The sequence below is a fragment of the Capsicum annuum genome, unplaced genomic scaffold (assembly GCF_002878395.1).
Source record: "Capsicum annuum cultivar UCD-10X-F1 unplaced genomic scaffold, UCD10Xv1.1 ctg75115, whole genome shotgun sequence".
Lineage (NCBI taxonomy): Eukaryota > Viridiplantae > Streptophyta > Magnoliopsida > Solanales > Solanaceae > Capsicum > Capsicum annuum.
In genome coordinates this window covers 12111-27429 of record NW_025885285.1, presented here as the reverse complement: position 1 = coordinate 27429, position 15319 = coordinate 12111, and the positions used below count along the sequence as shown (strand labels likewise).

General features: G+C 34.8%; 1 long non-coding RNA gene across 1 annotated transcript; it reads left to right on the top strand.

The window, feature by feature from the left end:
- The first annotated feature begins 7122 nt into the window (after nt 1–7122).
- Nucleotides 7123–14814, top strand: LOC124894544. Its single transcript, XR_007051236.1, has 2 exons — nt 7123–7612; nt 14559–14814. It is a non-coding gene; the product is annotated as an uncharacterized LOC124894544 (long non-coding RNA).
- The last annotated feature ends 505 nt before the right edge of the window (nt 14815–15319 follow it).

The following is a 15319-nucleotide window of genomic DNA, read 5'->3' as shown; positions in this document are numbered from 1 at the left end:
CCCTTTGTTGTCCTACATCCCCGTTAATCTTCATTAAGACAAGATACAGTACCTTCATCTCCTTTATGTCAGTAAAAAGAGAACTTCGCCACAACTTGCACAAACACACCGCCATCCTCAGAGTCTAAGAGACGATCTCCAAGGTTATCCAAACAGTAAATACCTTTCACCAACTCTCACTTATCTTCATCTACATGAGCTAGACTCTCTATGGATAACCTGCTAAGAGCATCAGCAACCACATTAGCCTTACCTGGGTGATAGTGAAGACTCATGTCGTAGTCCTTGAGCAGCTCAAGCCACCTCCTTTGCCTAAGATTTAGCTCTTTCTGGGTGAACATATATTGCAGGTTCTTATGATAAAAAAAGATGTTTACATGGACTCCATACAAATAGTGACACCAAATTTTCAATGCAAACACCACAACTAATAACTCCATGTCATGAGTCAGATAATTCTTCTCATGAACTTTCAACTGCCTAGAAACATAAGCCACCAACCTACCATGCTATATCAACGCAAAGCCAAGTCCCACACAAAACGCATCATAATAGACAACAAAACCATCAGTACCCTTGGGGAGATTCAAAACTGGGGCTGAAGTCACTTATCTTTCATCTTTTCAAAACTACCCTTGCAAACGTCAGACTACAAAAACTTCACTTTCTTCTGGGTCAACATAGTTAATGGGCAGCTACAGTCGAGAAACTCTCCAGAAATATTCTATAGTAATCAGCTAAACCCAAGAAGCTCCGAATATCGGTTCAAGTCATGGGCCTAGGCCACTTCTTAACAACTGTGACTTTCTGCAGATCCACCATGATCTCTTCACTAGAAATAACGTGACCCAGAAAAGTAACAACCTTCAACTATAACTCACACTTTAAGAACTTAGCATACAAGTGTTGACTTTCAAGGTTTACAACACGATACCGAGGTGATCAGCATGATCCGCCTAACTGTTGGAATACACCAAAATATCCTTTATAAATACAATAATGAACAAATCCAAAAACTAATGGAAAATACTATTCACCTAGTCCATAAATGCCATTGGGGAATTAGTCAAACAAAAATACATGACTAAGAAATCATAATGGTCATACCGAGTTTGGAAGGCAGTCTTTGGGATATCCACCTCCTTAATATTTAGTTGATGATAACTCGATCTAAGATCAATCTTAGAAAACATCTAACACCCTGAAGCTGTTCAAACAAATCATCAATTCAGGGAAGATGATACTTATTATTCACCTTAGCCTTATTCAACTGACGGTAATTGATGCACATTGGAAGGGAACCATCCTTCTTACACATGAACAAAATAGGTGCACCCCATAGAGACATGCTAGGACGGATAAACCCCTTTCCTTTCAACTGCTCTTTAAGCTTATTCAACTCAACTAGAGCCATTCTATATAGAGGGATAGAGATAGGACAAGTGTCTAGAACAAGGTTAATCCCAAAATCAATCTCCCTACCGAGAGAAATACCAGGAGGATTATCATGAAAAACCTTGAGGAATTCATAAACCACAAGAATATATTCCAATGAAGGACCCTCTAAGTTAGAGTCCTTAACCCAAATCAAATGATAAAGACATCCTCTGGAAATCAAAGTTTGGGCTCTACGATATGATATGAATCTTCTCTTAGGCATTAGAGAAACCCCTTCCTACTTAATAACCGACTCATAGAGAACTTAAACATGACCTTAAGGGTTCGATAATCTAAGAAGGCATAACACGAATACAACCAGTCTATCCCTAATATGACATCAAAATCAACCATGTCTAATTATATCATCTCTACCAAAGTTTCTATACCATCAATAGATACCAAACAACCCTTATACACTCTACTAGCAACCACGGAGTCACCCACTGAGGTAGAAATAAAAAAGGGGTTGGGAATACACTCGAGATCAAAACCAAAATGCACAGCCACAAATGGGGTCACAAAATAAAGAGTAGACCCTAGATCAAGCAAGCAATATACATCACGAGAAAAGAGTCATAACATAGTAGAGACAACATCGGGGATGGGTTTGAGTCTTGGCAGGTAGCAAGGACATACAAGCTATTTCGTCTAGTGTCGAGATGAGAAGCAGAAGTGGCACCCGTTGGTGCAAGAGCTGATCAAGAGAAAACAAGAATCTTATTTTCCCCCGAATCAACTTAGAAGGACAATCCCTCTACAAGTGACCAATCTGACCATATTTAAAACACATGTTCCTCTCCTTTTCACAGCACCCATAGTGCACCTGCCCGTAGAATCTACAAAGAGGATATAATAAAGCAGACTGAGCACTACCAGCCTAACATTGGGAGCTTTGTACCCTAAAACCACCATCATACTGAGAACGAAGATCAGCTGATGTCTTTGGATAAGGAGAACTAATCGTAGAGTAGGAACCAGAACACCTCCACTTTTTCTTAGACCATTTTCCACCATATCTACCATCTTCTATCTACCTTCACCCTGATTAGAAAATCTAAACTTCTTATTATATCTTTCCCCTATCTTCATCTATTTTTTTTTCTCTTTCTCAACCTGCTGCATATACACAACTAATTTGGATATATCCATATCCTTTTTTAACAAGAAAACTTTACTTTCTAGAATCAAATCATAGGATAACCAAAAAGCAGATTTCCTCGTTCTAGCTCTCATGCTAAACACTAACTCGGGAGCATATTGGGATAACTGGTGGAATTTCAAGGCATGTTCCTTGACCATCATCCTTCCTTGCTTCAGATTAACAAACTATTCCACTTTTGCCTCCCTCAACTCCTGAGGAAAGAAGCAATCTAAAAAAACACTAGAGAAATCATCCCATAGTATAGATTTGGCATTATTTCCCTGCGATTGTTCCCATTCCTCATACCATTGGTATACTATATTCTTTAAGTGATAGGCCGCAAATTATACACCCTCCACATTAGTAGAATGAATAACCAAGAAGATCTTCTTCATCTCATCAATAAAACCTTGAGGATCTTCCTCAACCCTAACACCAGTAAAAGTTGAAGGATCCAACCTCATAAACTAGATAACCCTTGTGGTCTTAGAAGATAGAGAAATAGAAGCTACACACTCATACTAAGAAGCTACCAACTGGGTCAACATATGAATAGACTGACAAAATTTTATATTTAACATATCAGCCTGAGGAGCTCGGGGAGGACTAGAGGAGACTGGCGGAACTCCAAAAGGGAAATCAGGAATTGGACCTCTAGGTCAGGTCTGTACTTCATAAGCAGGGTGTGTCCCATTAGCATTGTCCTCAAGTGGGTCAGAGTAGTTTCCACGAGCTTTTTATCATCTGAGAGGCATGATCTAAAAAGTTAACAAATAGGAATTAGAGAGACTCAAAACCTTAGACTGTATATCTTGAAATAGAACAACAAGAAAGGGGAAACATTCTTAAATGTCTTTTAGCTTCTCCTTTATAAGTGTGGTGTGCTACGCATATATAAATGAGACTCTATTTGACACAAGTTTTTTGGACACCCAATAAGAACAAACCTAGGCTCTAATACCATTTTTTTCATGACCTGAACCAGTGTCTGGCCGTGATGGGTATCTTAAGTCTACGTACACCGGAGATCACCCCCTGCACCTAACCAAACCAAATAGACCACACCCTAAGGTCGGCTAAATTCCGAACATATAATAAGATAGTGTTCAGTAGTCTAAAAAAAATTATAAATGCATGTCCATAACCAACCACCGACGATTGGCCAAACAACCGACCAACATCGTACAATAGCCACTGTAGTCCAAAAATGCATATAAATAAAGTGTTGGGACATGTCCCTGACAATAGCTAAAAACCAAATCCAAAGGGAGAGTCAAAATATAGAGAAAGCCATAATCATGAAATAGGGTCTTTCAAAGTATAGAAGCTCACCACTTCAATCTGACTCACTAGGTGATCCTGAATCCAAGGCACTGAGTAGGACAAATAGAAATATGGAAAATTCTTGTATCGCGTTGGGATACAGCATTCGAAGATAGTTAGCGGGGTGAACACTGGAATGTAACTCAGGAATAACGATAATGTAATGACAAGATCAATAATTTAAAATCATTCAAAAATCAATGCACATAATCAAACACATAAATATATATATATATATATATATATATCACATGTCAAGATAGGTAATAAGGCCTAATATGCATTTCAAAACTTTAGCATAAATTGTGTAGCTCAACCATCATATAATAGTACCCATAGGCTATATAGACCCCACCTGTCACCCCCTGGTCGAGCCCCAGTACATTTAACCAAATGAATCAAAGAATAATCTCATATATATACACATGAGGGAGTTGAACCTCCCTATATATACCAGGTAACTTACACACCCAATCATATAATGATTTGTAGGGGACTCGAACCTCCCTAATCATGAAATATTAATAAGCAGGACTCGAACCTCTCTAGTCACTTTGATCCCCACGTCGACAAATGCGGTTTTCAGTATTAGCCACTCGAACCTTCACTTTCACGACTCAGCTACACAACCCTTATTAGAATGTAAGTCTAATGAGGTTTCTAGTCCTTTTAAGGATTCCTGATTCAAAGGATGAACCTCAACAAATCAACTTCTAGTTTTCTTATATATTAGGTTTTTCTATCCTCCAAGAAACTTATTGGATTATCAGCCCATTCGAGGTGACACATATTATTATATTTAGGTTATCCACCCTTTCAAGAGGACATATCGAATCATCGCTTGTTCAAGATAACACATCTTACTATATTTGAGTCATCCACCCTTTCAAAAGCATACAAATTGTTATATTATTATGTTATGGATTGTCACTTCCTTCAGTGTGACATATTATGATGTTATGAATCGTCACCTCCTTCAGAGTGACACTTTATTATGTCATAGATTGTTACCTCCTTCAACATATCATATGTGACATGTTATTATGTTATGGATCGTCACCTCTTTCAGAGTAATATCTTATTATGTTATGTATTGTCATCTCTTTCAGTGTGACATATTAAAGAAAGGTTTGCACAATTGCCCTTCCATTTTATTTGCTGCTAATAAGTTTAGTATAGGTTATTAATAGACACGTTGGACTATCACTCCATTCAAAGTGGCATGTTACATTCAAAATAGGTCGATCGTTTTTTAATTAGACACAATGGACCATCACTCTGTTCAAAGTTGCATGTTATATTCAAAATAATTTGTCCTCCTTTTAATGAGACACATTGGACACCGTCACTCCGTTCAAAGTGGCATGCTAGATTCAAACTAGGTCGGCCTCATTACAATCAAACACATTGAACCGTTACTCTATTTAAAGTGGTATGTTATATTCAAGATAAGTCATTCGCCTTTTACTGGTACATGTTGGGTTTTCACCTCGCGCAAAGTGGCATAATATTTTTAGAATAGGTTTTGCTAATTGATTCATCAACTATCTCAAAAAAGTATGTTCAAACAGGTTTGCACCAATTTATGTTTGTGTAACACTATATTTATAACTAATCATTTATTTGAGTTGTTGTTGAGAGCATCCAAAAGGATGAAATTCTCAAATAAAAAACCACAGGTGTGGATGACTCCAAAAAGGATACAGCACAACGTAGAACTTTTTTTAGCAGCGAACTAAGACATAGTCCGAAGATAAATATCAAACTCTTTGGATGTGAGCTGAAACATGACTTCCATCACCATCAAACCACACCTCTATTAGTAGGAATGTAGGGTATTTCGGGATATTATGGTTTCAGTTTCAATTTCAGGATATTTCTAAACTCAAACTGGATGTAACCATCTCTTTCCTTCAAATTCGGGTGATAACACACTCAAAGTTTAGGAAATTATGTCTAGGTAAATTCTTACCTAAGGATGTGAAGGGTCCCATATTCATGGTTAAGATGTTGCAATCCTCTCTTTCTTAACTCAATTGACTTGTCCTTTATCCTAAGCCAAAGATTGTCTAAAATAAAAAACTATCTTTTCCACCGATCAAGTCAAACAAGAAGTTTGATTCCCTGAATATTAAGATATGTAGGTTGGGCTCTATGTAGAAAATTCAACTGTGTTCCAACCTCCACCCTCCGCCCCACCCCCTAAATCCTCTTATTCCCTAGTTTTTCTATTTCACCAAAATTTGAAAATTAGAATAGCTTATGAATATTTTAAAAATTGTGCTTTAAAATCAAGCTTTATAAACTACAAGTGGCCTAAATTCTCATGCAACCTGAGAAATGTAGGAAATTCGATATCGGGGTCTGACCATAGCTCCCTAAAAAAGAAAACCAACCTCTTTTGAGAAATGAATTTATGATCGAACAAAAATTAGAAACAAAAAACTCCCTTTGCCCAAAGTTACTTGCATCCACTCTATCCAAAGGGAGGGGACAGTTGTTGATACCTAATTTTTACCCTCCACGACTAAATTTAATTCTAAGTTTCTTTAGTTATAAATAAAATTAAAATATTTATTTTATCAGATAAATTCTTTCTAAAAAATTCATTGAATAAAATTTGTTATATAAGTAACAAATTATATATTTCCATATTCACGTATACGAGATCATATAATTTTGATTTCTTAAATGATTATTTTATCAAAAATCAATTTTTAATCAAGAAATACCTCAAAAATTAGTTAATGGGTAAAACTTTGGTCTAAATATAATTTATTTTGACAAATAATTTATTTGAGAAGAATATTTATTGGATTTTTTATAAACCAAGAAGCTCCGGATCAAAATGATTGATAGTTCGTATCGAATTTTCTTTTAATTTCAATTAATTTATTGAATTTGATCATAATTGAAATCAATTTGACCATAATTGCAATGCAATTGACCAATTGATTTTCAGTATGATTTAAATTTTAATAATACTGACTGAAATCATAACTTAGGACCATTTATTAACAAACTAGACTAATTTCTACCCATTCCCTATTTTAATTAAGCTAGACCCCAATTTCCAAAGTCCAGCCCAGCTACCCATTCCAACAAAATCCTCCAGCAGCCCAAACGTCCATACTCGGCCCAATCCCTCAACCTCTATTTTTCCTTTACCCAATTCACCGAAGAACAATAACAATTTTAACCGAAACAGTAGACAAAAAAATGATAACATCAGCAGCTGCGTATTTGTAATAACATCAACAAATCAGCCCATTGACCCGCACGCAAACCCAACTTTGATCCAACATCAATGACCAAAATCGAGTGACTCAAACTCGCGCGTTCAACTCAGCCAATGATCCTTTAAATTTTGAAAAACTGGAGATTCGAATTGGTACGAAATAGTATGAATCTTGTTTAATAAACCTTATCCTCAATTTGAAATTCCCAAATTATCCAAAATTCCTCTATCCTACATCTCCAAATCAGTGAAGAATTGGGATTGGGATTCTATATAAACCCTTCCCTCTCACTGTTGATAGGGTTTTTCCAAAACGAAAAAGGGCATTTGTCTAGGATTTTGGACTTCAGTCCCCATCCTTAGAGTTGTGAGAATTATGGCTCAAGTGCCATTTTTGTTACTATTTTCAAGTCTAGAAAAGTGCTGAAGTCATCGTCAATTCGTCGTCCGGGAGAGCTGCCCCAAAGAAGGTGAACACATCTTTCTTTTTCTTAATTTTTTGTAGTTGGTTGTTCCTATTCGTCTTCTTCTTCTTATTAGTATTTCTATAATCGTAATCGTAATTATGGTGGGACTATTTATTCTAGAAGGCTTGGAAGGCCATAAGTTCTATGTGACAAAAATTATGTGGTTTCTTCATTATCCTGTAGTAATTGAATCGGCTCATAAGTTTCAAGTTCCATCTCTTTAATGGTATATTGGTTGTGATGTTTTACTGCTTTTGGGTTTTTCTAAAACTCTTGACAAGGGGATGAAAGTTGTCCTAGTTTCCTCGATGTTGAAAAGTCAGTATACTTTGTAGATTTTTTAATTTGGTTGGTGTTTGGTTTTTCTGCTCGAATATTGGATGTTCTTACAATCATGTGTCAAACCCATTTTCAGAATCAGTCTCTCTAAGATCATAGATAACCATAGTTAGATTCTTTCTTTTTAAATTTCTCTCAATGTTCACAACACTATGTTATGCATAGAAAATGTGAGTCTCATTTTCCTCTTCCACATTCGGTTTGATTCCATGTTTATTTTAACTCATTGGTGGATTATTCTTTGATGTACTACAGCTGTATTTTTATGTTACACTTAGCCTAATCTTTGTGGCATGTTCTCGTGTCAAACGTGATTAATTCTTGTTGAGTAAGTTATTTCATTTTGTGGTGATCAGCTCCAAGTAGTCCTTAATTAAAATTGCTCTATAATTAAGTGTAAATCATCATTCCATATGAGGCCTTGACTATTGAAGTCAAAAGTTTCAACCTTTACATTGTGAATACATTTTGGTTTGCATATAGTTTGGTGTCAATAAATTGATTAAACTTTCCTTGAAAATTTTGTACATTGTCTAAATGTTTGAATGACGTGCTTGAATCAATGGAATTGCTCGATGTTAACGTAAGAGACTATGTGACAATTACATGTCTTTTGTTTTATATTCAGACTACCATGTTTTACGTATTTGAGCATTAAGCACTTTGGTTAAATGCTTTAATTTGTTTGATTATACAATTATTGATTAAAGGTTCTTCATGATGCTCATCCTTATCTCACTTTCTGTGCATGAACTCCCTTGGTTGAGTCCATTTGGACTCCCCATACGTGCACAATCTATGGGACCAAGTCCCACTCCACCGAGTCAAGCCCCAATCAATGTCCAAAATGGACTAATATGTCAAGAAACAAGGCTTATATATAGAAGATATACGGGATAAATGCTGATATACTTGTTGCAGAGATGAAAAATTGATCTAGAAACCTGAAGATACTGATATTAAGGTATACATCCAGTATGCATCAAATATATTGTAAAACACAGAGAAGGTTGTTGATATACAGCTGGTATACACAGCTGAAAAAGGGCTCATTTAAATAGGCTCTAAAGCTGAACAAATTTGAAAATGGGCTAGAAAGGGGCCCAAATCGCATCTTTGCTTGTATTTAATTTGATTATTTGTTTATAATTTAATTTAGTTAATTTATATGAATCCTTGAGGAGCAAATTTACGTAAAAATTATTCATTTTATTTTAATTATTTAATATTTTTGTTTATTTCTCTATTTACGCAAATTTAAGCTTATGAAATAACTTGAAATTCTTTTTATAGTTATTAACAATTTAAATCCACGTTTTAGAAGTTGGGTTAATTATTTAGTCTTAAGTCACATAATATTTTTAAAGATATATTATTTTGAAAACTTTGGTGTTTAGTTTATTTTATTACTTAGAATAAATTAAATGAACTAGTGTCAAATAAAAATTGTTTATTTGAAATAATATTTTTTAAATAAATTTAATATCTTTAAATAAGAATTTTTAAAGTAATTTAAGACAATTTATCAGCCAAATAAGTTTTGTTCGTCAGAAATTACACTTTGTGGATTTTTGAAAGTGTATAACACCTTCTTTCGAATTTATTTGAATCCTTACCTAGACTCTGGTTATTCTTAAAAGATTTTCTTTCAAAATTACCCTTTTTAAATGTTTTCTTGAGGCGACGCTAAACTACTTTTTCAAAGTAAATCAAATAGACTCCTTCATTTCTTTTTGGCCACAAAGTTATGGAACGTTTTTGACTTTTAAAAAATGGATAGCAACAACATGAACGGAGGAGGAAGTCTCAAAGATGGATGTTTTGGAGGATTCGCAATTGGCTATAGTAGGTAAGTTTTCCTATGGGTGGCCTGGATTAGAAGAACTATGTTGTCATATTCCTAAACAAAGTGGAGTACAAGGAGATTACAAAATGAGATTATTAAGGAAAAGGTGTGTGTTGATAAGGTTTAACTTTATGGAGGATTTTGTCAACATGATGGTGAAGATTGTGTATTATATTATTGCTAAGGATGGACTGAATTATCAAATGAAGCTATTCATATATAATTCAAAATTCAAACAGGATGAGGAGACAACGAATGCCATGGCATGGATATATTTTCCTTATCTTCTGCCAATTTTTTTTGTAATGAGTCTCTATTAACTATTGCTTTAGCAGTTGGATATCCTATTAATCTTGATATTGCTACAATAAGTAAAATGAGACCAAGTTGTGTCAGGGTAAAGGTGCAAGTGGATTTGGCTGATGAGCTTCTACGACAAGTGGAGATTAAGGAGCGGAATGAAAAGACTAAGTAATTTAGAATTGAGATTAGCAAGGTGGATTAATATATGACTCCAAAGTATTGCAAGAGGTGTAGTCTTCAAGGTCATGTAGAGGATAATTTTCGTGTTCTGCATCTAGAGCTCAAGGAAAGATTTGAAATTAAGGACAATGCTGACAATGATGGTGACAAAGAGGAAGTTGCAGGAACCAATAATCAAAGGGAAATCACAAAATGGAGAAACTTTGAAAAAAGATAGAATACCACAAATAGAAGACTTAAATTAGAGAAGGAAACTGGAAAATTTTTAAGTGAAGCAATTAAAGAAGCAAAAATTTAAGCCCTAGAAATCAAGATGAAAAAAAACTATGTGCAGTAAAAGAGAATACATTTCAGTCAACAGATTGTCATGCCATTGGTAAGGGAGTCATTTCTAAAAATATTCTTCAAGCATTAATTATAGCCCATGAAGATGATGTATCAGGAGTGAAGTAGATACCTAACAAAGGATATTTGAAGCCTCACATCACCAAAAATAATGCTAAAGGAGAAGGGGAGCAAGAAAATTAGTTAAATAATGGTAAAAACAAAGAAGATAAAGGCAAAGTCATAGAGGTTAATCTAAAAGACCAATCAAAAAAAATAACTTCAAGAGACATGGTAGATCAGCTACCAGTTATTATAGCCCATTCAGTAGATAAAGAAGCCACAAATAACAGTCTTAATGATGTCCTTACCATAAAAAAACAACCAGAAATAAGTAAGGGAAATCAAGAGAAGCAGGGGAATGATTTGCCTACAAATTTTAGTAAGGAATTATGTCAGATTGGGAATAATCAAAGACAACAAAAGATAAAAGCATCGGCAAATGCTAAATATCATGAAATACTCTAAGTAGACAAGTCAATGATGAAGGATGAAGATGAAGAGGAAGGACATGAAAGAAAACAACAAATAGATCATTACCCTTCAGAAATATCTTCGCATCAAGGACATGGTAGAATGGGGGAAGAACAGCAAGCCTTAGCAATTTGCACAAAATCAAGTCTAGTGAAGATAATACATGATATTATTTCACATCAAGTATAATAATACATGATATTATTTCATAGTAGGTATAATATTCAGTAGATTATAGCGGTAATACAGTATTCACAGCTAAAATTGAAGATAAGTAAGAACATGATAATAAAAAAAGGTGGAAAAAAGGTACAACAAGGTGCAGATATATCCATCCAATCTATTGCAAAGGCAAACAAGGACAAGAATAAGGGGGAGAATTAGCCTACTAGGATTAATCCCAAGAGGTCTGGTAAAAGCTCTGCTAAATAAATTTAAAATATTGTTTTGAAATGTGAGGTCGGTGAGGACCCAAAATTCATTCCACAGGATTCAAATGTTGCACAAATATCATAAGTTTGCTATTATTGCTTTGATGGGATCCTTTCAAGGAAAAAGGGAAATACACAAGTATAAGAGAACGTTGGGTATGCATTATGCTCATTACGATGTAAATGGTAAAATATGGATTTTAATCCAAGATCATATCTATATGGGGGTGCTTTTAGATACTGAGAAGCAATTGACATTATAGTTGAACTGCCAGGAGGTGGGGTGGACAATGGTTGTTATGATTGTATATGCCAAATGTGATGAACATGAAAAACTCAGTTTATGGGAAGACATCTACTCAATATCTCACAACATGAACTTTCCTTAGATGGTGGGCGGTGACTTTAATGTAATTATGCATGATGAAGAGAAGATTGGAAGGTTTCCAGTTACACATAGGGGAGTAAAAGATTTTGTCTTTTGTAATAATTCTTGTGATCTGATGGATATTAACTTCAAAGAAAGTCTATTCATGTGGTGGAATGGAAGGGCAGATAGTGAATATATTTTTAAGAAATAGGATAGAATAGTGATGAATTAGTCTTTTCTTGGCATAACAGGGCATGTGGAAATAGAATATTTGGTAAGAACAGGATCAAATCATGCTCCAATGTTACTTTCTTGTGGTGGAGAGTTTATGCATTTCAAAAAATCATTCAATTGTTTGAAATTTTGGGTGGAACTGGCAAATTTTAAAGATGTGGTGAGAAGCAGTTGGACATTACAAGAGGAATCAGATATCTTTATTTTTAAGCCAAAAAATATGAACACAAAAATAGCTCTTACTAATTAGAGTAGGGAAAGATTTGGTGATATCTTCAAATAATTGATCATAAAGGAAGAAGTTGTTAGACTGTAATACCCCGTACGTTCCTAGTTTAGTTCAGCCCCTAGTATGTGCCTACAACACTTAGAACCTGAAAATAAAGCTAAGTGTTGAGGGGGTTTAGTCATTTTTTACTCCATTTAAAATTTGAGGATTTTTAAGTTGACCTTCTTGGCCCTGAGACGATGATTTTTTAGTTGATTTATATTCAGGGGCGTAAGTATCATGTCTCGGGTAAGTTTCGGATTTTTCATACTAGGATTAGATGATGTTTTGGTTGGAATTCTAGCAGCTCACCATGATTCCATCGCATCGTGGTGAGTATGGCGTCAAGAGTTCTACCAGATCGCGGTGGAGTGTAAAAAGGTAATTGTCAGTTTCTAGAGGGTCGCTGAGATTTTACCGCATCATGGTGGACATCGCGATGACCCACTCACCATGTCGCGGTGATTCCCAAATCAGCAGTGGTCCGAATCCTGTGAGTCACTGCGATTCTACCGCGTCACGGTGGGTATCACGACAACCTACTTACCGCATCGCGGTGAAGGCTTAAACAACATTCTAATTTTGAGTTTTAAATTCCTAAGGGCAGTTTAGTCTTTTTCCAAGCGCCCAAGTCATGAAAAATAGAAGATTAAACCGATTCTAAGCATATTATACTTGTTTTTCACCAAATTACTCTAAAAGAAAACCCTAGAGCTTCAATTTTAAACTTCAAGAAATCCATAATTCACCGTTCCTTTTCCAAGATAACCAAGAATTTGAGGTTCTCGGTTCATGATCTTCAAGAAACAATCTTTAAGAACACAAATAGGAATTCAAAGTCAATTGTATTCATTAATTTAATCAATTAAGGTATGTGGGGTTATGAACAAGGATACTCTTTTCATCCTTGTGCCCAAAACTAGCTTTTAAAGATGAATTTACATGAATTTATATGTTTCGCAGTTTAGGGTTCATACCCAATTATCATTATTTGAAGATAATGATGTTACAAGTGATTTAAATGTTGAATTGGATGTCTACTTCTATATCTTTATACGTGACTTGATTTTACAGATTGAGAATTAAATTTCATTATCTTGGCTTGAATTGTTAAAGAATTTCGAGATCTCTATTATTGAGTATGAATTTTATAATTTAACATGAGTCTCAAGAATGGTTTGAATCCCCGAGTTTAATTCTTGATATTTCAAGAAAGATGATGTTTAAGCAAGATTTGATCTTTAAATCCTCAGCTAAGATATGGAATCAACTTAACATTTTTTATTATAGTTTAAAGTAAATAGATACATGACTGGTTTCAGTGTAAACCCTTATGCTAGTTTTAAAGTGGATTTCTTACAAAATGAGTATGCAGATTTAAGGGAGTAGTATTTTGCACCGAGTTGGGTATGTTTTCTAGTTCACATGCCCTAGAACTACGAGCCAATGTAGGTTTAGATTATCAGATTATTCCTATTGACATGGATGCAGATACAGATTGTGATCACTCAGCTCAGGTTATACTCCTTGGCAAGAGTATGACTCCTCTCCCTAACATGAGGTTTTCTTCTTAGAGGAACTACACGTTGGACACTATGACAGATTACATAGTGTATGTCGGTTAAAAAACCTCCCTATAGCCTAAATATTAAAACTTAAGTCACTACAGAGAAGCTTTTAAAAGAATTTCCTAAGTCATTACAGAAAAAAATGAAAGAAAAGCTTTTAGAAACTAAGTGTAAAGGCTCATAGTTTTCATTCAGATATTACTTTAGATTAGATATTAGTCATGTGATTTCTGTTTTCAGTTAATGAATATAAAAGTGATTCCTTTCTACACTTAGCTTGTATGAGTTAAAGATAGTATGCAAGTACATCTTTTCGAACTAAATGTGATGACTAAAGATTTACACAATATGCTTTATTTTTCATGATTTGTGATTTTAGCTTTCAGTTATTCAAGCCAATGTGAGTCATTACACTTAGCATGCATTCTTTTCATGAATTTTTATAAACATTGAAATATTGTTTCATCTATGCATTCATTCCCACGTGCTCAGTAAATACCAAAAGTACTGATCCATATATATGTTTATGTGCTACATTGTTTAATAATGTAGGTTCAGGTGCTCAGTTTCAGCAGCATGAGTGATTTCAAGCATCTCCATCTACATTTTGATAGTTGGTGAGTCATCATAGTTTAGGGACCTAGTTATTCAGATTTTCAGTTTATTAAAGCAGATTGTTCAGTTATTTTCAGTCAGTTCGAGTCAGCTGAGGGTCTGACCCAGCGGCTCTATAGTTGCCAGTAGTAGAGGCTTGTCAGACTGCTAGTTGTAATTTAGATTTCAAGAATTAGTTGTCCAGACTTTTAAGTCAAGTATTCTTAGACATTATGTGTAATACCCTGGGAAATTTTTCGTTGACATTTTGTGTGTAAATGTGTTGGGTTCTATCTTCTAGAATGAATTATAATTTTTTCATGCGTAATATCTTAGATTATGACCCACCATTGCGTAGAGTATCGAATAAATTTCTAATGATATGTGGATCATCCAAAACGGACATCCGAGCGACGAGTTATGAACATTCCGATCGAACCATGAATAGTAGTGAATAGTAAAATGTGCAGGGAAAAGTACAGAGGCCTGGCGTATTTTTTCTATGACTTTAAACGATCATAACTCCTTGTACATAATGATCTGGGTGATCTACTATATATCAACGGAAAGATCTACGAGTCCTCTTTCCAATGAAATTGGTTTCATCCAATTTGTCTATTGGAGCAAAAAGTTATGGTCGATCTACTTCAGCTTTTCAAAAGTGAATTTTTTGGTCAACTTCAAACAATCATAACTCCTCGTACACAATGATCTGGGTG